We start from the raw sequence: 21,320 nt of genomic DNA on the forward strand, positions 1-21,320 counted from the left end.
GCTAACTAGTGTTCCTCTTCTGTTGCCACGATAGGAGTGATCTACTTTTACAATACCCACCATTTTATGCTTGCTATTTCATTTCCACTTGCAACCTCTACTTTGGAATTTTGGTGAAGGCACTGTAACGGATTTTCGAATATTAAGTAACTATTATGGAATTTTGGTCATTCTTTTAATGGAGATTGGTTATATTTAGTATAAATCTTAGTCATGTTTGGAAATATAATTGGATCAAATTTTGTTGATTTACAGCCTTGACGAAATCAAAGCGAGTATTGTTTGCATGACGAAACACGTGTTGGCTGGACTGGCTGGAATTGAAGAATACATTCAATAAAAACAAGTGGATCTGCTGAACACAGAGATACAGATAATGGCCATATTTATTTGACACAAGTGCCTCGGATTGCATATGTTTGTTTTTTCTTGAGAAAAAATGTGTGGGTGAGTGGGGTGGGTCCTCCCTTCCAGGAGCACCATGGAGACTGTTTGTATTTGAGATTTGGGATGGGATATTGTGAGTGCCATTCCTATTAAAAACCCTGTCGGATTTTTGCACACTCCATTTTAGACCATGATCTTTTGCCATTCCACTGCTGACCACCAATCTGAGGACAACCTTGCCACTGAACAGCCAGGTTATTTTCTTTTTTCAATTTTCCCCCTTTTTTCACTTTTTCATGTTTTCATTATTTTTAAAATCGCTGTAGGGTGACTGGTATATTTTGATTTTGATCCCTATGGCAGGGAGGAGGAACCCAAGTTTTAGAGAAGGAGAATTGACAGTCTTGTAGATGAAATTATTAGAGTAGAGCCACAATTGTTTGGAGCACAAGTACAAAATACTACAATATGTCAGAAAAGGCAAATGTGGGACAGAATAGTCAACAGAGTGAATTAGGTAGCTAACAATCTGTGCACTCAGGAGGTAATTTGGAAGAAGTTGAATGACCTGCATGGAAGTGTCTGTTCCTTGGCCTCAAAGCATCATCTGGAGGCCCAGAGGACTGGTAGTGGTTCTCCAAGCCCCGATTACTTGGGAGAAGGAGATCTTACAGATCTTACATCCTGAAGGCTTGACAGGAATCCTTGGTGGAGTAGAGACTACGTTACACCTCTATATGTCTCACTAATCACACATGAAGTCCTTGCCCTTAACTTAGGTGTTCAAAATGTTTCAAGACACCCATTAAAACATATATATTTAAATGTCAGTTTCAAAAAATATCTTGTGTTATTCAAATTAGTAGCATCAAGGCTGTTACCTCCTATTTAACAATGAACACTATGTATTGTCAGATTGTGTGTTGTTCTCCATGGATCACCCTTATATGTGCCCAGTCCCTTGCTTTTTCTCAATGTAGGTTGTTGTTCTTCAAAAAATCAGTTTCCAAACTCCATCCATCTGCACATGAAGGTATAGTGCTTGTAATTTGTATCTTAACATATTCACAATATACACATCTGTCTGTACATATCATAAATGTAATATCATAAATGTAAGTTCATTTTCAGAATAGTAATTTATGTAGGTATGTGTTACTAACTTTTTCACAAATATTGGCAATAGTCTTTACAAATGACTGCAACTACCATGATGTCCTGCTTTTGTCTCTTAAAAACAACAATAGTGCAATGTGATATAGCTCAACCTCCCTTCTCTTCAACATATGCACAAAAGTCAAAACTTTATGTAATTGACATTCCCCATTTTATGGTACTTATCAAAATTTAATTTGCTGTGTAGAACTAGTATGTTGTCAGTTTCTTGTCACTAAGTTGAATTGCTCTACCTGCTTGAATAAATCATAGTTTGTAGACTCAAATATTTCCAATCATGTTCTGTGGCATGCTGATTATAAGTAGTATTGATACACAATTTACTTTGCAGTGTTCATATGATGACCAATACATTTAATCCAATAACTTGTCCCATGGTTTGTTGTTGAGGCTGATAGGCCTCACAAAGGCTCATCTCGCAAATCTCCTCTCTATTGTGTTGAGTTATAAGTCTGGTTCATGTAATGTACACTTTTTAAATAACATTTTACATTTCAGGACATCTCTCCCTCATTCCTACTGATGTTTGCATCTAGTACATTAACCTGGATGAGTAAAAAAATAATAATCACACAAAGGCCTCAACATTCCACTAATCAAAAAATATCTGTTTATTCGGGTTGCGTCATTTATAGCTGAAGACACATTTGAGGTACACTAAAGACGTTTAATATATATTTGTTTGTAATTCATATTAGATCCAAAACCTAGGGCCAGTGGACCACTGTCTGCAACTAAAGACACCTCCACTCCAGGCTAGGATCAAGCCTTCAGTGAGGACATCACTCCACAAGTCTAGATGATTGGCGTGTGGGGTGTGGAAGCACCTGAAAGCACAGGCACTAGAACAACTTCCTACGATTTTTTAAACAGTCAGCATGAACTGTCCTATATTAAAAGCTAGCACCTTGTAAAGATTACAACTTACATTAAAGATCAGCTCTACAACGTTGGTTGTGATAGAAGAGAACCAGAAGAGACTGCAAGAGACCAACGATGGATTCCTGGACATGAAGACCTGTGGAAGAAGGGGACCAAGTCCAAGAAACACTAAGGAGTCCAGTGGGATCAGGAGCCCCTGCTAACCCGGATGAAGGTGCAAAAGGAGATCCACCAGTGAGAAGACAAAGGGGGTCATTACAACATTGGCGGTAAAAGCCGCTTACCGCCGTGCAGAAGACCGCCAACACACTGCCGCGGCCACGGAATTCCGCCACAGCTATTATGACCCACATCTCGGAATCCGACAAAACTCAGACACCCACTCAAGTCCGCCACACCAAAGGTCAGTGATAAACTGTTGAAAACAAAACCTCCACTGTCACGCCAACAGAAATACGCCCACACTATCATGACACACGAACCCACGTGGCGGTCTTTCAACCGCGGTATTCCATTGGCGGTACACACTGCCGCGCTCAAAATACACACACATCTCCAAAACACCACCACATTGGACAATTCAAAATACACACACCTGATACACATACACACACCACTCCCACACACCCAATACAATATAAAACACACACCCACATCACCCACAAACCCCTATGATCACTATTACAGAGAGAAGGCCAGAGAGAGACACCACCATCAACAAACTAGCATCCACAGGCACACCACACCATCACCCACACAACTTCCATGCACAAAACACCACACACCACTACATATCACCACACTTATCACCACACACACTACCCCACACATCACCTACACCACCCCATGGAACGGCAAAGACACCCCAGGTTCTCGGAGGAGGAGCTTAGGGTCATGGTGGAGGAAATCGTCCGGGTAGAGCCACAGCTATTTGGAGCACAGGTGCAGCACACCTCAATTGCAAGGAAGATGGAGCTATGGCGAAGAATAATCGACAGGGTCAACGCAGTGGGACAACACCCAAGAAATCGGGAGGACATCAGGAAGAGGTGGAATGACCTACGGGGGAAGGTGCGTTCCGTGGTCTCAAGACACCACCAGGCGGTTCAGCAGACTGGCGGCAGACCCCCACCTCCTCCCCCACAACTAGCAACATGGGAGGAGCAGGTCTTGGCGATTCTGCATCCTGAGGGCCTCGCAGGAGTCGGTGGAGGAATAGACTCTGGTAAGTCAAACCTTTAACTACCATATCCCCCACCCTACCTGCATGCTAGCACATACCCCCACCATCGCCCCCACCCCTATCACTCCAACTCCTTTCAAATGTACCAATATCACTAACCACCCATCCCAACACCAAGCCCTGCATGCAACACCAACGCATGGACACCCATCACTAAAGCATGCCCACTGCATATACCCATACACCCCCCTAAACCATCATCACACAAGCCCCCACACAGGAATGCCAGCACTGGGGTACACGCTCACCCACCCATTGCACACCATGCCACACACAGATGCAATAATCATGCCTTTCCACCCCTGCATGACCACTACCGAACGTCACCAGACAGGAGGGTCCAGACATCTCCACTCCATCCACAGAAGAGGCCCACAGTGATGACAGCACCTCTGTCCACCTGGATCTAGATGACCAGCCTGGACCATCGTGGGCCTCGGGACAGTCGGTTCCCCTCATACAGGCACAGGCCACCACAGACCTTCTCCCCTCTGGAAACACCAGCACAGCACCCACCCAGCGGGCCCATACCTCCGTTCCCAGGACACGTCAATTAGCTGTGTGTCCACCACCACAGGGAACCCAGGATAACCCACCACCCCAACAACAACAGAGACCTGGGGGCAGTGGCAGTGGGCACACAGTCAAGGGGACGGAGGCACAGGAACACAGGGGAACTGGGAGGGCTGCTGTGCGACAGGGGGCGGACAGGCCAAGGGAACGCACTCTCCACGAGGCCCTCTCCTCCATCATGGGAGCATACCACCACTCCCAGGAGACGATGGCAACGGTACTGGCCAAGTTTCAGGAGACCCAGCGCATGCAGGAGGAACAGTATTTGGGGTTCAGGGAGGAACTCAGAACCATCAGCTCTGCCCTGGGCATCATTGAAGGGGTGCTAAAGGAAGTACTCAACACCAGGAGGGACACTGTGGCACTACCAGGGGCCCCTGACACTAGCATGGACGATGAACTGCCCACCACCTCCGCCGGCGCTAGTGGACAGGAGGCACTGCCACAGGACCACCACACCAGCACCCCACCCCCTGCAGAGGGAGAACCACCCCGAAACGGTCCCTGAGATCCAGGAACAAGACAGAGAACGATGCCAAGACCCCAGCCAAGAAATGAGACCACCCTGATTGTCATCCCACTGTCCCACTTTGTCAACCTGTCCATATTGAAACTGCCCCAGCTCCACTTCCTATGCCCATATGGGAAATGCACCTGTGAGACTAATAGACTGGACTCTGACATGGACATTCCTCTGCCATCACCCCTCACCATTTAACTTCCCCCTCCAATATTTTGTATTTAAATAAACACACCTAAAACACCAAAAGATCAGGAGTCTGTCTGTGATTTCGAAATAGTGTATTTGCAATTACAGTGACAAAATGTTCAGGAAATAGTAATGTAAACATACCTATGTCACACAGCTCTAGTCCCTGAGGAATCTAAGCAGATGACACACGTTGGGACCCACACCTGTGAAACCGTAAGGGAAAGTGACAACTCAGTGTAAAAGTACATGTAGTAGGCAGGAATGTATTCTCACCTGTGTTTCAGTGGAAATATTGCTGGATGACTGAGTCCCTGTTCTCTATGTCTTCTTCCTCTGCTTCCTCCTCATCACTGTCCACAGGCTCCACAGCTGCAACAACACCGCCATCTGGACCATCCTCCTGCAGAAAACGCACCTGTCGTCGCAAAGCCAAGTTATGAAGCATACAGCAGGCCACGATGATCTGGCACACCTTCTTTGGTGAGTGGAATAAGGATCCACCTGTCATATGGAGACACCTGAACCTGGCCTTCAGGAGGCCGAAGGTCCGCTCGATCACCCTCCTAGTTCGCCAATGGGCATCATTGTAGAGTTCCTCTGCCCTTGTCCTGGGATTCCTCACCGGGGTCAGTAGCCATGACACGTTGGGGTAGCCAGAGTCACCTAATAGCCACACACGGTGCCTCTGGAGTTGACCCATCACATAAGGGATGCTGCTATTCCACATGATGTAGGCGTCATGCACTGAGCCAGGGAACATGGCATTCACATGGGAGATGTACTGGTCTGCCAAAAATACCATCTGTACCTTCATGGAATGATAACTCTTCCGGTTCCTGTACCTGTTCACTCCTGTGGGGGGGAACAAAGCCACATGGGTCCCATCAATGGCACCTATGATGTTGGGGATATGTCCAAGGGCATAGAAGTCACCTTTCACTGTAGGCAAATCCTCCACCTGAGGGAAAACGATGTAGCTCTGCATGTGTTTCAGCAGGGCAGACAACACTCTGGACAATACGTTGGAAAACATAGGCTGGGACATCCCTGATGCCATGGCCACAGTTGTTTGAAAAGACCCACTAGCAAGGAAATGGAGCACTGATAGCACCTGCACTTGAAGGGGGATTCCTGTGGGATGGCGGATTGCTGACATCAGGTCAGGCTCCAACTGTGTACACAGTTCCTGGATTGTGGCACGGTCAAACCTGTAGGTGATTATCAAATTTCTTTCCTCCATTGTCGACAGGTCCACCAGCGGTCGGTACACCGGAGGATTCCGCCATCTCCTCACATGTCCCAGCGGATGGTGCCTATGAAGGACAACAGCGAGCACAGAGTCAAACAACTCAGAGGTATGTACCCACAGTCTACACAGAACACCATTCAATCACAAAATGTGGCCTGTATGTGTGTTGAGAGTAGGCCTAGGTATGTGTGACGCAGTTGGTAATTAGGCCATGTGGGCCCCTGAAATGGCGGCTGCCTGACCTCTAAAGTGGGACAATGGGATGTGAGGTAACTGCGCTGGCGTTGTACACCGTCGCGGTAGGCGGTCGAAGACCGCGGCGCAATGCTGCATTGGTTAACATTGGACCCTATGGGTCCCAGGAGCCAATGAAGATGTACGCCGGCGGTGATGGTACGCACCACCGCGGACGTGACCGCCGCGGACGTGACCACCATTTTCTATCTGTTGAATCACTCGATACCTGATCTTCGACAGGAGAGGACATATACTACAAGTGCTTCTGTGATGTCGGTTTGGAAGAGACAATGGCTCGTGCGTCTGGGGAAAGGGCCCCTGCCTTCACATCGGAGGAGTTGGAGAAGCTCGTCGATGGGGTCCTCCCCCAGTACACGTTACTCTACGGTCCTCCAGACCAACTTGTAAGTACACAGGGAGCATGTTGTATGGGCTATGCCTGTGTGGAGAGGGCTGGTTGTAAGAAGGAAGGGGGCAGAGTTCTGAGTGAATGAAAGACGGTGGGTGCATGTGCCCCATGGCAAGGGTAGGGATGGGGGCCACTCACTTTGACGGTGCAGTTGGTAATGACTTCTCTTCTTCCCCTGTACATTTCATGTAGGTCTGCGCCCACCAGAAGAAGGATATTTGGCGTGCCATCGCCAAGGACGTCTGGACCCTGGGGGTCCACCACAGACGGAGCACCCACTGCCGTAAAAGATGGGAGGACATTCGCCACTGGAGCAAGAAGACCGCGGAGGCTCAGCTGGGGATGGCCTCCCAACGTGGGAGGGGTGCCCTTCGAACCATGACCCCCCTGATGTTCCGGATCCTGGCGGTGGCCTACCCGGAGTTGGATGGGTGCTTGAGGGCATCACAGCAGACACAAGGGGGTGAGTACACTCTCATTCAGCTGACTTTGCGCGCAGTGGAGTTGTCTGGGTGGGGGAGGAGGGCTGTGGGTTTCCCTAGGCCAGGGCGAGTTCCGTAGGCTAGGCCCCTTCGTAAGGCATGGCCCTGTGGCCCCCAACCCCACCTCTGTAGAGTGCCAACTACAGCTATTCATGCACATGTATCATCTATGTTTATATGTCGTCCATAGCCTTGTAGGCCATTTCTCAGGAATTGCACTGTAGAGCCCAACAGCACGACGTAGTGCAGGGGGCTTCTGTGTCTGTCTTGTCCGCCAACGGTAGCGGTAAGCCATGCACTCAACATGTCTTTCTTCTGTTCCCCCCCCTTTTTTGGGGTCTCCCTGTTTTTCTGTGCATTAGCATCATCAGGCGGAGGAGCAGTGGCACCGGAACACGAGGGAGCTGCATCCCACATGGCCATGGAGGGCCACACTACGGACTCTGAATACACCAGTGGGACAGAGGGCGACGGGAGCACCACGGCGTCGACAGGAGCTGAAACCAGCGACACGGACTCGTCCTCCGTTGGGAGCTCCCTTGTGGTGGCGACAACATCTGTGCCCCCCACTTCTACAGGTACAGCCGCCACACCCCCACCAGCGCCGCCCTCCCAGCAGCCCCTCACCTTCGCCCCGTGCCGGCTCACCCAGGAGGGTGGGCATCATCTTTGCCCCAGGCACCTCAGCCCCTGCCCCTGTCACCTCTGCAGCCCTCAGTGAGGAGGCCATTGACCTCCTCAGGTCCCTCACTGTTGGTCAGTCTACCATTTTGAATGCCATCCAGGGTGTAGAAAGGGAGTTGCAACAAACCAATGCATTCCTGGAGGGCATTCATTCTGGTCAGACTCACCAACACCCACTGCCTCCACTGTGTCCCCCTCCTCGTCGTCTCCCTCCTCCCTCCCAGTCTTGTCTACACTCACACCTGCATGCACTACCTCTACAGCCACTACGTCCCACACCAGCAACCCACCAGCACACCCGCTCACGTGCAGTCACCACCCCCACTACCATTCATACGTCCCCTGTGTCCTCTCCCAGTGTGTCTGTGACGCCCCCTCCGAAGATACACATACGCAGGCACACACCCACCCAACATACATCCACCTCACAACAGCCTCCAGCGCATGCACCTGCACCCAAAACCACAAAACTTGCACCTCCTACAACCACCACCTCTTCCTCCACTCCCAAACCCCCTCCAGCTACCCGTCCCAGTGTCTCCAAACAACTTTTCCTGTCCACCCTTAACCTATTTCCCACCACCCCCCGTCCAACTCATAGGTCCCGAACTAGCACCTCAGCCACAAAATCTACGGGACCAGTGGTGCCTGTTGTCACAGGTATGTGGAGTGCACGGGCCACCAGGACTGCCAGTGTGGCTCGGAGCCACAGCACAGCCAGTCCCCCCCCTGTGAAGCACCAGAAGTTGGCCAGTGCCCAGTGGGAGAGGGGGAAGACTCCAGCCACCCTAGCCGCACCCAGGAGTCCCGGGGGGAGTGTGGACTCAGCGGTGACTCCTCCCAAGGTGGGGAAGGCCCAGAAGAAAGCCAGCAAGTCTGGGAGGAGCAGCACGGCGGAGAAGACCGCCATCATCCCTGCTGCCCAGGAGGCCACCGCCAGCCCCATCGTCGCTGCCCAGGAGGGCCCCGCCAGCCACCGCCCAGATGCCCAATGAAGGACCGCCAGCCCCAGCCCAGCTGGGCAATGAAGGACCGCCAAGTCAAGCATCGCTGAACAGGGCAAGGACCGCCAAGTCAAGCACCACTGAACAGGGCAAGGACCGCAAAGTCAAGGACCGCTGAACAGGGCAAGGACCGCCAAGTCAAGCACCGCTGAACAGGGCAAGCAGCGCTGAACAGGACAAGCACCGCTGAACAGGGCAAGCAGCGCTGAACAGGGCAAGGACCACCAAATGAAGCACCGCTGAACAGGGCAAGCACCGCTGAACAGGGCAAGGACCGCCAAGTCAAGCACCGCTGAACAGGGCAAGCACCGCTGAACAGGGCAATCACCGCTGAACAGGGCTAGGACTGCCAAGTCAAGCACCACTGAACAGGGCAAGCACCGCTGAATAGGGCAAGGACCGCTAAGTCAAGCACCGCCGAACAGGGCAAGCACCGCTGAACAGGGCAAGGACCGCCAAGTCAAGCACCGCTGAACAGGTCAAGCACTGCTGAAAAGGGCAAGCACCGCCTACTCAAGCACCGCTAGCCCATGAGCGGCAGGGGCACTGACGCAACAGGGACTGTCACGGGGTGAGTGATGCACTCTGGGCACCAGTCCGCCTCCAGAACCAGTGGAGTATCACATCCACTACCTCAGTCCTTGGCAGGATGAAGCACTCTGGGCACCAGTCCCCCTCCAGAACCAGTGGAGACATGCATCTACTACCTCAGTCCTTGGCAGGATGAAGCACTCTGGGCACCAGTCCCCCTCCAGAACCAGTGGAGACATGCATCCACTACCTCAGTCCTTGGCAGGATGAAGCACTCTGGGCACCAGTCCCCCTCCAGAACCGGTGAAGACATGCATCCACTACCTCAGTCCTTGGCAGGATGAAGCACTCTGGGCACCAGTCCCCCTCCAGAACCAGTGGAGTATCACATCCACTACCACAGTCCTTGGCATTATGAAGCACTCTGGGCACATAGCCCCCTCCAGAACCAGTGGAGCATCACAACCACTACCTCAGTCCTTGGCAGGATGAAGCACTCTGGGCACAAAGCCCCCTCCAAAACCAGTGGAGACATGCATCCACTACCTCAGTCCTTGGCAGGATGAAGCACTCTGGGCACCAGTTCCCCTCCAGAACCAGTGGAGTATCACATCCACTACCTCAGTCCTTGGTAGGATGAAGCACTCTGGGCACAAAGCCCCCTCCAGAACCAGTGGAGAAAGGCATCCACTTGAGAGACTGTAACTTTGCACTCCCCAGGATGCAGCAGTGGGCAAACCACCCACTGTAGAGACTTGAGAGACTGTGGCTTTGTACTCCCCAGGATGCAGCAATGGGCAAACCACCCACTGTAGAGACTTGAGAGACTGTTGCTTTGCACTCCCCAGGATGCAGCAGTGGGCAAACCACCCACTGGAGAGACTTGAGAGACTGTGGCTTTGCACTCCCCAGGATGCAGCAGTGGGCAAACCACCCACTGTAGAGACTTGAGAGACTGTGGCTTTGCACTCCCCAGGATTGAACAGTGGGCAAACCACCCACTGTATAGACTTGAGAGACTGTGGCTTTGCACTCCCCATGATATATCAATGGGCATGGAGCCCCCTCGTGGATCTGGCGTCGTGCACTCATCCGGCTGAGGTGCACCCCCTTCCCTTCCCCCTGAGGTGCCTGTTGTATTTCTATCTGATTCCCCTGCAATGTTCTCTCTGTTTTGATCTGGTATCGTGTGTGGCCCTCACCCATGCATTTTGGGCCCAGTGGTCCACGGACTATGAATGGTGCAATACCTGGACTACTAATCTTGGTTTATATTTTGTAAATAGTGTATATATGTATATATTTGCTTACTGAATTTTGATATATTACAATGGTTACACTCATTTCCTTTTGTCTTTGCATTCTTCCGGGGGGTTGGGGGGTGTAACTGTAATGTTTAGATATGCATTGGTGTGTGTGTTGTAGTGGGTTAGGGTGGGGGTGGGGGTGTTGTGTATGTGTGTCCCTGTTTTTTGCCTCCCCCCTCCCCTGTGTCGTAGGTGCAGTACTCACCGTGGTCTTCGCCGCCGGCGTTGGTGCTCCTGGTAGAGGAGCAGGAAGACTATCACAGGTAGAATTTGGACTTCCGGCTCCATGGTGTCCTCGTTCCTCGTGGAGTGTGTAGAGGTGAGCGTTTTCCCTTCGAAATTCCTGTTTCCGCCGTGTTTTTATCCGCGGTGAATCCGCCCCGGAAAAGGTGGCGGATTGGCCTGTCATAATAGTGTGGGCGGTACATTGTCCTCCGCCTGTCTATTGGCGGTGACCGCCGCAGTGTTTTGTTTGTACCGCCGTGGCGGTCGGAGGGTTAAAGTGGCTGTCTTTGTTGGAGGTTTCCGCCACGGTCGTAATTCCAAAATTTTTACAGCCGGCCTGTTGGCGGTCTTACCGCCGCTTTAACACCGTCCGCCAGGGTTGTAATGACCCCCAAAGTCAGTATTGCACCAAAGAAGATGGATGCAGATTCCTGGTTGGTACAGAACATTTCCCACGCTGGATGGATGAATGCAGTCTGGATTGCGTCACTGGATTTTGCCAACAAGCCTTGGTAGAAGCAAAGCTTGCTGTTAGCGGAAAATGGCGCTGCCTGGGACCAGGAGTGACCTGGTAGCCTCCACTCAGGGGGGGAGACAGAGGGGGGCTCTCAGCAACTCAGAGAACCCTCGGAGGACCAGGCAGCACACACAGGAGTCCCACAGCAAGGAGACAAACAAGGTGCAAATGGAGGCCCATGCAGCACAACACAAAGGATTCCCACGCCACTGGAAAACCACTCAGGAAGCTGTGCGTCGCAGGATGGAGCGCTGGGGGTCTAAGCTGTACTGTGTATGAAAAACTTCTTGGAAGGTCGCATACATGCCTTAGCAACTGCAAGTCACGCGGTGCAAGGGGGTGCTGTCTTGCGTGGGGAGGCAAGCTCCTACCTCCACCAAACTTGGACAGCTGGAGTTGGAACTGTCAGAGTCACTTTAGTCTACCACCCGTGTCGCTGGATCCATGTCAGTCATCTGAGATGGGACCCAAGCCACCGGTCGTCACTGCAGAGAGGTGCCTGTTGAAGCAGCGGAGTGACTCCGTCACTCCAAGAGAGATTCCTTCGGTTCTTCTGGTGAAGGCTGAAGACAGGCAGTCCTCAGAGGATGCACGACCTGGAAACTGTTGCTGGCAGGAGCTGAAGATACAATGTTGCAGAAGTCATCTTAGCTTCTTTGTTGCAGTTTTGTAGAGTTCAAAAGTTGATCCATTGGTAGAAGATGAAGTAAAGGATACAGAGGATTCCTGCAGGAGTCTTGCAATCTGAAACTGAGGAAACACCCGGAGGAGAGACTCTAAATAGTCCTGACAGGGGGATTGGTCACCTAACCACGTAAGCACCTATCCGGAGGGGTCTCTGATGTCACCTGCTGGCACTGGCCACTCAGATGCTCACAGAGTTCCCTGGTCATCTGAAAACAAGCTGGCAGAACCCAGGGACCCTCTGGGGGAGCCCTGGGCACCACCCCTGGGGTGGTGATGGATTGGGGAGTGGTCACTCCCTTTTCCTTTGTACGGTTTCGCACCAGAGATGGGACTTAGGGTCCCTGAACTGGTGTAGACTAGATTATGCAAGGACCGCACTATCTGTGCCCTTCAAAGCATTTCCATAGGCTCTGGGAGGATACCCATCCCATGCCTTTAACACTTATTGCAAAGGGAGAGGTTGAAACACCCCACTACTTAAGGAAATACAGTGTTCTGCCTTCCTGGGATTGAGCTGCTCAAGCCAGCGGAGGGTAGAATCCTGTCTGTGAGGTGGCAGCAGCTGGGGCTGCAGTGAAAACCTCAGAAGGCTAGTATGGGAGTACTGGGGATCCATAGTGGAGCCCCCATGGTTCATGGAATTGTAAAACCAACACTGGAATCTGTATTGGGGTACAATTCCCAGTTGTTAGATACCTTCCATGGCCATATTCAGAGTTACCATTGTGAATCTGTACATAGGTATTGACCTATGTGCAGTGCACAGTTAAAATGTCATCCCCGCAATCACGATGTCTGGGAAAATAGGCCTGGATGATGTGGGGACACCTCTCCTAGTGCAGGGGTGCCTCACATGCAGGTACTTTGCACCAAGCCTTCAGGGTCTGAAGGCCTTACATATAGGTGACTAATAAGTGACCTGGTGCAGTGAAAATGGCTGTGAAATAGCGCATGCACTATTTCACACAGGCTTCAATGGCAGTCCTGTAGAAGCCTTTGTATGGACTTCTTATGGATGGCAAAAGAAATGCTGCTGCCCATAAGGATCCACTGGAACCCTAACGCCCTGGGTACCTATGCACCATATACTAGGGACTTATAAGGGGGGGAATAGTATTCCAATTTGGAGTGAAATATTGAGTCACTAGTATGTAGTGACAAATTTAGAAACAGAGAGAGTATGAGCACTGGAGTTCTGATTAGCAGGACTCCAATGACAATTTAGAAAACAGTAAAACACACTGACAAGCAGGCCATAAACCATAAGCACTGGGGTCCTGACTAGCAGGATCCCAGTGACACAGTCCAAAACACAATGACGCCAGACAGAAATTTCGGGTAACATGCCAAAAAGAGGTTACTTTCCTACACGTACGCAGGCATGAAGATGGTACCCCGGTCAGATACTACTTCATTAGGGAAACTCACTTGGGTAAATACCACCATCAGTTACATGGGCACTGTGGATGCAGTCACTGTCCTCAGGGGTCTAGCCTCCAAGTGCAGGGTGACATGATTCACCAAGGCCAGGATGAACCTGTTGCCTAGGGTTGACTTAGGATCTAGGGGCCCAGCAATGTCAATGCCCACCCTTTCAAAGAGGGTACCAATGACAGGAAGGGGAGCCAGGGGTGCCTTCCACTTTTAGTTCTGGCAGATAAGATAAGACTGCAGAATACATATGAAGTCATTTATCAACTGAGGCCATTAAAATGGATGGCAAACTTAACAAAGGTCTTGTCTTGCACCAGATATTCTGCCAGGGATACATTACGATTCAGAGCCAGTGTGGATGCCTTGTAGCACTGGGGTAGCACCAACACATGTGTTTCATCAGGCTCAAGAACCTCAGCCTGACTATAGAGGAGATCATTCACCAGGAAATAGATCACCAAGGGTATCGCCAGCTGCCTGAGTCTTAGGGGCATATTTATACTCTGTTTGCGCCAAATGTGTGTCAGAATTTTTGACACACAATTGGCGCAAACCCTGCCCCATATTTATACTTTGACGTCCGACCCCGCGGGCGTCAAAATTCCACCATGAGCGTCATTTTTTGGAAGGGGGAACCAGCCTTGCGTTAATTATTTGCAAGGTAGGCGTTCCCTTCCAAAAAATGACTTTAAGGCCTGTGCCCCTTATTTATACTCTGGCGTCATTTTGACGCACAGGAGGGGGTGGGCCTTAAAAAACGGCGCACAGCCTGATGTGCGCTGTTTTTTAACGCCTGGGTCAGGGCAGGTGTTAAGGGACCTGTGGGCTCGGAAGGAGCCCAGAGGTGCCCTCCCCTGCCCCCAGGGACACCCCCTGCCACCCTTGCCCACCCCAGGAGGACACCCAAGGATGGAGGGACCCATCCCAGGGAAGTAAAGGTAAGTTCGGGTAAGTATTTTTTTCCAATTATTTTTGTGTCATAGGGGGGCCTGATTTGGGCCCCCCTACATGCCACTATGCCCAATGACCATGCCCAGGGGACATAAGTCCCCTGGGCATGGCCATTGGACAAGGGGGCATGACTCCTGTCTTTGCTAAGACAGGAGTCATGTCAATGGAGTTTGGGCGTCAAAAAAATGGCGCAAATCCGGTTTGAGGCCTGAATTTTGCCTCAGACCTGACGTGCACCATTTTTTGATGCACAACCCCCATTTTCCCATACGCCGGCGCTGCCTGGTGTGAGTAATTTTTTTTTTACGCACACCAGTCCGCAGCGCCGGCTAACTCATTCCATTAATAAGGCGCCCGCATGGCGCGTTGGAATGGCGTTAGCCGGCGGTAACATTTTTGACGCACAACTGTGGGCCTTAGTCTGCTGCAGTATGCCCTCAAGAGTAGGACACTCTTTCTGAAGACTAGGGCACTCTTTCTTGGCTTTACAGGATTCCTTCTTTTAGAATCCCCTTTCCACTTAGCAGCTGGCCAGCTCGGGTATGTCCCCCAGGGCAGCAATGTCCTCCCCTGTAGGATCTGAGGCTTCACCCTTAGGCTTAGCCTCGTCCGGAATGGTGGAAGACTCAGGATCATATATCCCACACCCCCTGTCCTTCCTCTTTCGGGCAGATACCTAGGCTGTTCTTCCAGGTTCCAGGGCCTATTGACTCCCCTCTCAGGTTGCTATGGACCATGGGGTCAGGCACACCCACTCAGACAACCGTAACTTTTCCAGACCTCCATCTCCTGCCAGATGGTGTGCTCCATCTCCCTACTGAGCAGACAATCCACAGGCATGGCGTCACTCACAGTTACTCTTTAGGAATCTGAGCCCCTTCATTCAAAAGAAACCAGAGTCACTGGATAGTGACTCTAAGCGTTCTCTCCTTCTACAAACTGGTAGAATACATTAGGCATTTCCTGCTTTAAAAGATACCACGTGACACCTAGGAATGGTCATAATGGCCCCTGTATCCCTTAAAGTCTCCACTCGCTTTTTGTTAATGGTGACCAACGCCTGCACTTTGAAGTATTTTTAGGCATGTGAGCCTTTGGCACTATCTTCTTGTCAACCAGGTGCACTAGGGCAACTTCTGCACTACCCTCGTGCTAAACAGGACAGCCTCCTCCCCAAGCGCTACACTAGCCAACCCCAGTGTTAGCTCACCAGTGTGGGGATGAGCCCTATTAGGGCATTGAGCATCCCCTTTGATGTGTCTGAACTTGTGACACTCATGGCATTTGAAGGAGAACTATCATGAGAATTCCTCCTCAGGGAAATCACTCTTCTTCTGATGAGACTGGAAGTGGGAATCCTTCCACTGAGAACAGTTTTAGGGGTCATTAGAGAACTCCTTGCTTTTATTTTTCTCTCCCCCTCTTTCGTCCAATAGGAACCCCATACAAGTGGCCACCTCCCCTTTAAAATACATAAGGACCTGGAGAATGAGGTCTACAGGGCCTAATGAGGCTCAGGGAAGGGGGCACAGGGCTCACTCTCCTTTTTTATTGTTATGCCCCCCAGAAATGTGGTCTCCTTGGACAATTAAGGGTCAAAGATAGGGGGTTTTGCCCCTTCCCCTTACTGTGTATGTTTCGGCCCAGGAGATGGATGGAGTCGCTGTGGCCCGAAGACCAACCCTACGCCGTGCAAACCAAAGGCTGTGTATTCTGTGTGGTTAGTAGCCTGTTGGGGATTTGGCCACAGGGTCTGCCAGCAGTCCAAGCCCTGTGGCCAACTTGCACCTGCGTGCAGTCCAAGGCTGTGTGCAGCTTGGCATTGGCTGCCTGCGGTGATTTGGAAACAGGGCCTGGCTGCAAGGCAGTCCCTGCAGCTAGCCCCTTGCCATGCATGACCAAAGTCTGTGCCTGGCATGGGGTTTTTTGACTCAGGGGGCTGCCTGTGGGAATTTGGGTGCAGAGCCTGGCTGCAAGCCAGGCTTTGTGACCAACCCTACGCTGCTCATGATTAAAGTCCATATGCAGTGTAGATTTAGCTGCCTGGGGAGAGTTTTCTGTAGGGCCTGAACACAGGCCAGGGCCTATGACCAACCCCCTGCCGTGCACCGTCAAATGTGCGTTGGGAGTTTTGTTTTACATGTGGAAATAGAATAATACCTTAGGTCAAAAAATCCTTCAAATTCACTGAAAAACAAAGGTTAAAGCAACATTAGAGTTAGATGTGATAGAAAAATCTGTTTTTGTTTAAAAATAACCCTACAAATACACTAAAAAAACAAAGGTTAAAATGCCATTATAGTTAGGTAAATAGTCAGGCAACATTGTAGTTATGTTATAGTTAGGTAACTATATATGTAAGCTTCTTCTAACGCAGGCCTATGTAGCCTGTCTTGTTAAGATAGACATACATTTTCAGATATGTCTCTGCAGTAAAGCCCTAAACTGGCAGTGTTGGCTGAGGATAGTTGAGTAGCTTTATAAGGTAATTGCAGAGTTATGGGGTTGGCACTCCAATGCATCTAACGTCTGACAGAAGCTACCTAACCTTATCACATAAGGTATTAATATAAAGAGAAAATCAAATGTGACTCAATAGTGCATTCAGCATTTATGTCCACTTTAATGCAGGCCACTTTGGCGAAAGTATATATACTTTGACCCAGCTAGGCCAGTGGCTTCTTAGAGGCAGAAAGGCTGAGACAGGTTTCTGTCCATCTGGGGAGACATGTGAAGTGCAGTCTGACACAAATGGAAGAAGGTCTTGAGGATGCACAGAGGGGCACCATGTGAAATAACCTGCACTTTCTTGAACTCTTTCTTGAAGAATGGATTGCTACTGTGCTTAAACTTACATGTCTCTCTAAACTTTTTCTCTGTTGAAGGTGCTCACAGGGCTCTTGGTTCTGTGCTGCACCCTGGGGAGCCATGAAGGGTGCTTATAGGTCGAATAGTCAATTACAGAGATAGGGATGCAATCTTACCCCACATCCATGTCCACAGTCCCCCAAGCTAAGGGAAGGTGCACTTCTACAAATCGGTCTTAGAGACAACAGAGTGGTTGACCTCATTAGGCCTGAGTCAAGGAGATCGAGATTCAGAATGGCAAGAACCAAAGCAAAGTGTGGTATGGTGCTCTGCCAGGAACAGATCAACATAGTCGGGGCAACCCGTACCCTCAGCAAAGAAGAGCAGAGAACAAATCCTTGTGTGCCAGGATGGTACCCTACAGACTGGGATTGCACCCCTGGAGTCGCAGAACTCCTTTGTCACCAATGTGCCTTGATCAGGAGACCTCCAGTGAAAGTAATGAGACAGGATGAGCATCACTGAGACGGGTGGCTTACAGAGGTTTGAACCACAACCCAGGTGATGACTTGTGAAGGAAGCACGGTGCACCTGTAATCATGAACATTATGTGGATCAGCTTCTCCTGGGGTCCGCAGTGCTGTCTGTAGTACTAACTGTGTACAAAATCAATTCTTGGTTGGAACAGTCCTCGGACTAGACCCAAAAAGATTTCTGAGCTTCATTTTGGGGCTCACAATTCGTGGGTACTGGTGTCCTGGACCGATTCTTCACCTAGTGCCTTTCTAGCACTTTAGTTCAGCTAAGTAGGGTGGCGAGGATGGTTGGGACTGCTGTTTTTAGATTCTTTCTGAGGGTGGTAAGTGGGGTGGGGGGTTCTTTCCTTTTTTTGTATATTTTGACCATGTTGTTCAGGTTCAGTTTGTTTGAGGGGAGCTTCCAAGAATGACGGACACAGAGAGTTCCCAGGTCACACTACCTGGTGCGGGGGGACTAGACATTCTTTAGGAATTCTTATGGCAGGTCTGGAGACAAAGCACAAACTTCTGACCTGGAACATGCAGGGTCTGAATAGTCCTGAGAAGTGCAACAGGGTGGATGCCTACCTCCGGACATATGGCACAGCAGTGTCTTTCCTCTAGGAGACTCACCTATAGGAAGACTACACAAAGTACTTGAAAAAGAGGTGGAGGGGCCAGGTTTATGCCACGTCCTACTCGGGGTATGCCAGGGGTCTTGATATGGTAGGCCCCTGGAGTCCTGTTCAAACAGACACATGGCTTCATAGATGGGGATGGGAGCTTTGCCATACTAGAGGGCAAGCTTGATGCTCACGAACTCTGTCTCATTAATGTCTATTTAGCGCCTAACACTGATGACAGTGCCTTTATGGCTACTGTACTAGCAGCCACTCAGATCATCCAGCGGCAGATGTCATCATGGCAGGTGACATAATTTGTGTCCTCAATGGCCTATTTGATAGATCTTCTCCCTGCCAAGACACTAAGACCCGTATGACCTCTGTGCTACTCCAGGCACAGGCAAGTCTAGGCCTTACTGACATATGGTGCAAGTGCCACCTGCGCACACTTGCATATTCTTGTTTCACTCAGGCAGCGGACACGTACAGCAATCTGGATTATTTTATTGTTCATACAGCTGCTGCGCACAAAGTAATAGACTCACACTACTTGGCCAGGTACATATTGGAACACTAACCGCTGCTAATTGCATCCAGTAACGGCAGCTGTGGAGGATGCTACTGTGGAGGCTTAGTGCAGATGTACTGATGGATCACGCTTTTCAGGATACTTTGATGGAAGCCCTAACACAATATTTTGACCATAATTGGGACAGAGCGGGCAGTAGGACATCTGAGTGGGACGCCATGAAGCTGGTAATCTGACGGGGTTGTATGGCTACCACGGTTGGTATATGCCAAATGCTTGAGAGAGATCTGACATGACAGGAGGCAGCTTTAGAGGCACTGAAGAGGTCACTGTCCGCTAACCCTGAGGTGCAAAAGGAGTGGGACAGGAAGCAACAAAATGTTGGTAAAATATGGGACCAACTAGAAAAACATACCCAATGCACTGGGCAAAGACGTGGTACATAAAGGGTGATAAGGCTGAATAATTACTGGTGCGATTGATTCAATCTGAGACCTCAGTGCTGACTGTCTTGGTGGTCAAAGATCGACAGGTGCAGGTTGTGTGCACGCAGACGGCAAGAAACAACGTTTTTGCAGCCCATCTGTGGAAGCTGTACACAGCACCGCCGTGGGGCACAGATGTCCAGTTACTGCATATCTACTTAGAGGAACTGCCAATGCCACAGTTATCCTCTGAGGATCTGGAACTTCTGGGGCCGCCTTGAGCAAACAAGAATTACTTGTTTGGAGGCCGCACACAAAACTGCCCAGGCACTGGGGGTAATGGGCTCCCCGCAGAAGTTTATAAACTCTTCCCCATGACCCTCGTGGATAGAGTGCTGCCGGAATACACAGATGCACTAGAAAGGGGATTGCTCCCAGACTTCATGAGAGAGGCCGTAAAATTGATAATACAGAAACCAGGATTTAACCCCTTAGAATCTGGCTCCTACAGGTCACGCTCTATGTTGAATGTTGCTTCTCAGTGATGTTTTGGCAGCTTGCATGCTGCCCTACCTCTCAGCTCTGACCTATACAGATCAGTAGGGATTCATCCCTCAGAGGAATACACTGAGGAACTTATGCCGCCTGGCTCACATGCGCCACATGCCCATGCTTGATGAAGATCCATATACGCTTGCCTTTCTTCATATCGAGCAAGCCTTTGAATAGGTTCACTGGGACTATGTCTGGCAAGTGCTCAAAAGGATGGGGCTAGGGCACAACTACATCAACAGAGCTAAATTGTTCTATGCAAGCACACAGGGCAGCGTAAGATCCGGATGATACGTCTCGACTGAGATTGTCTTGCAGCTGGGCAAGCATCAAGGGTGCCTGCTATCTCCCTTAATTTTTGCTACTGTGATGGAACTGCTGGTGTGATGACTCAGGTAGACCTTCCATTGTTAGGGCATACCAATTGGGAATATGGTGCATGTGGGATCTCTGCATGCAGATGATACCTGCAATCAATCAATTAATCAGTATTTATAAAGCACAACTTATCACCTGGGAGGTCCCAGGGAGCTTGCTGGGGACACAGGTCAGTTGAAGAGCAAGTTCTTAAGGTCTTTCCTGAACTGAGCTAGTGAGGGGGATTGCCTGAGGTTGAGCAGCATTGTGTTACAGGTCTGCGTGGCGAGGTAGGAGAGGATCTTCCTCCAGCCGTGTTCTTCCAAAGGTGGTGAGGGCTAGTTGAGCAGAGTGGAGTTGCCTGGAGATTGTGTAGAAGGAGAGGTGGTGGTTGAGGTAGGCAGGTCCGATGTGAAGGGCCTTGTAGGAGTGTGTCAGGAGCCTAACAGTGATGCGTTTGTTGACAGGGAGCCAGTATAGGTCTCTCATGTGGGCTGAGATGTGGCTGTGGTGGGGGATGTCCAGAATCAGTCTGGCTGCGGCGTTTTGTATTCTCTGAAGTCTAGTTTGGAGTTTCCTGTTGATTCCAGCATAGAGTGCATTGCTGTAGTGGAGTTTACTGCTGATGAGTGCGTTATTGACTGTCCTTCTTGAGTCAATTGGTATCCACTTGAAGATCTTCCGGAGTAGGCTGAGAGTGTGTAAGCATGAGCATGAGATAGTGTTGACTTGGTAAGTCATGGATAGTGACGAGTACAGGATGATGCCCAGGTTGCGTGAATGGTTGGTAAGAGAAGTGGCAGCCCTGAGGGTGTTTG

The sequence above is a fragment of the Pleurodeles waltl genome, chromosome 1_2 (genome assembly GCF_031143425.1).
Source record: "Pleurodeles waltl isolate 20211129_DDA chromosome 1_2, aPleWal1.hap1.20221129, whole genome shotgun sequence".
Lineage (NCBI taxonomy): Eukaryota > Metazoa > Chordata > Amphibia > Caudata > Salamandridae > Pleurodeles > Pleurodeles waltl.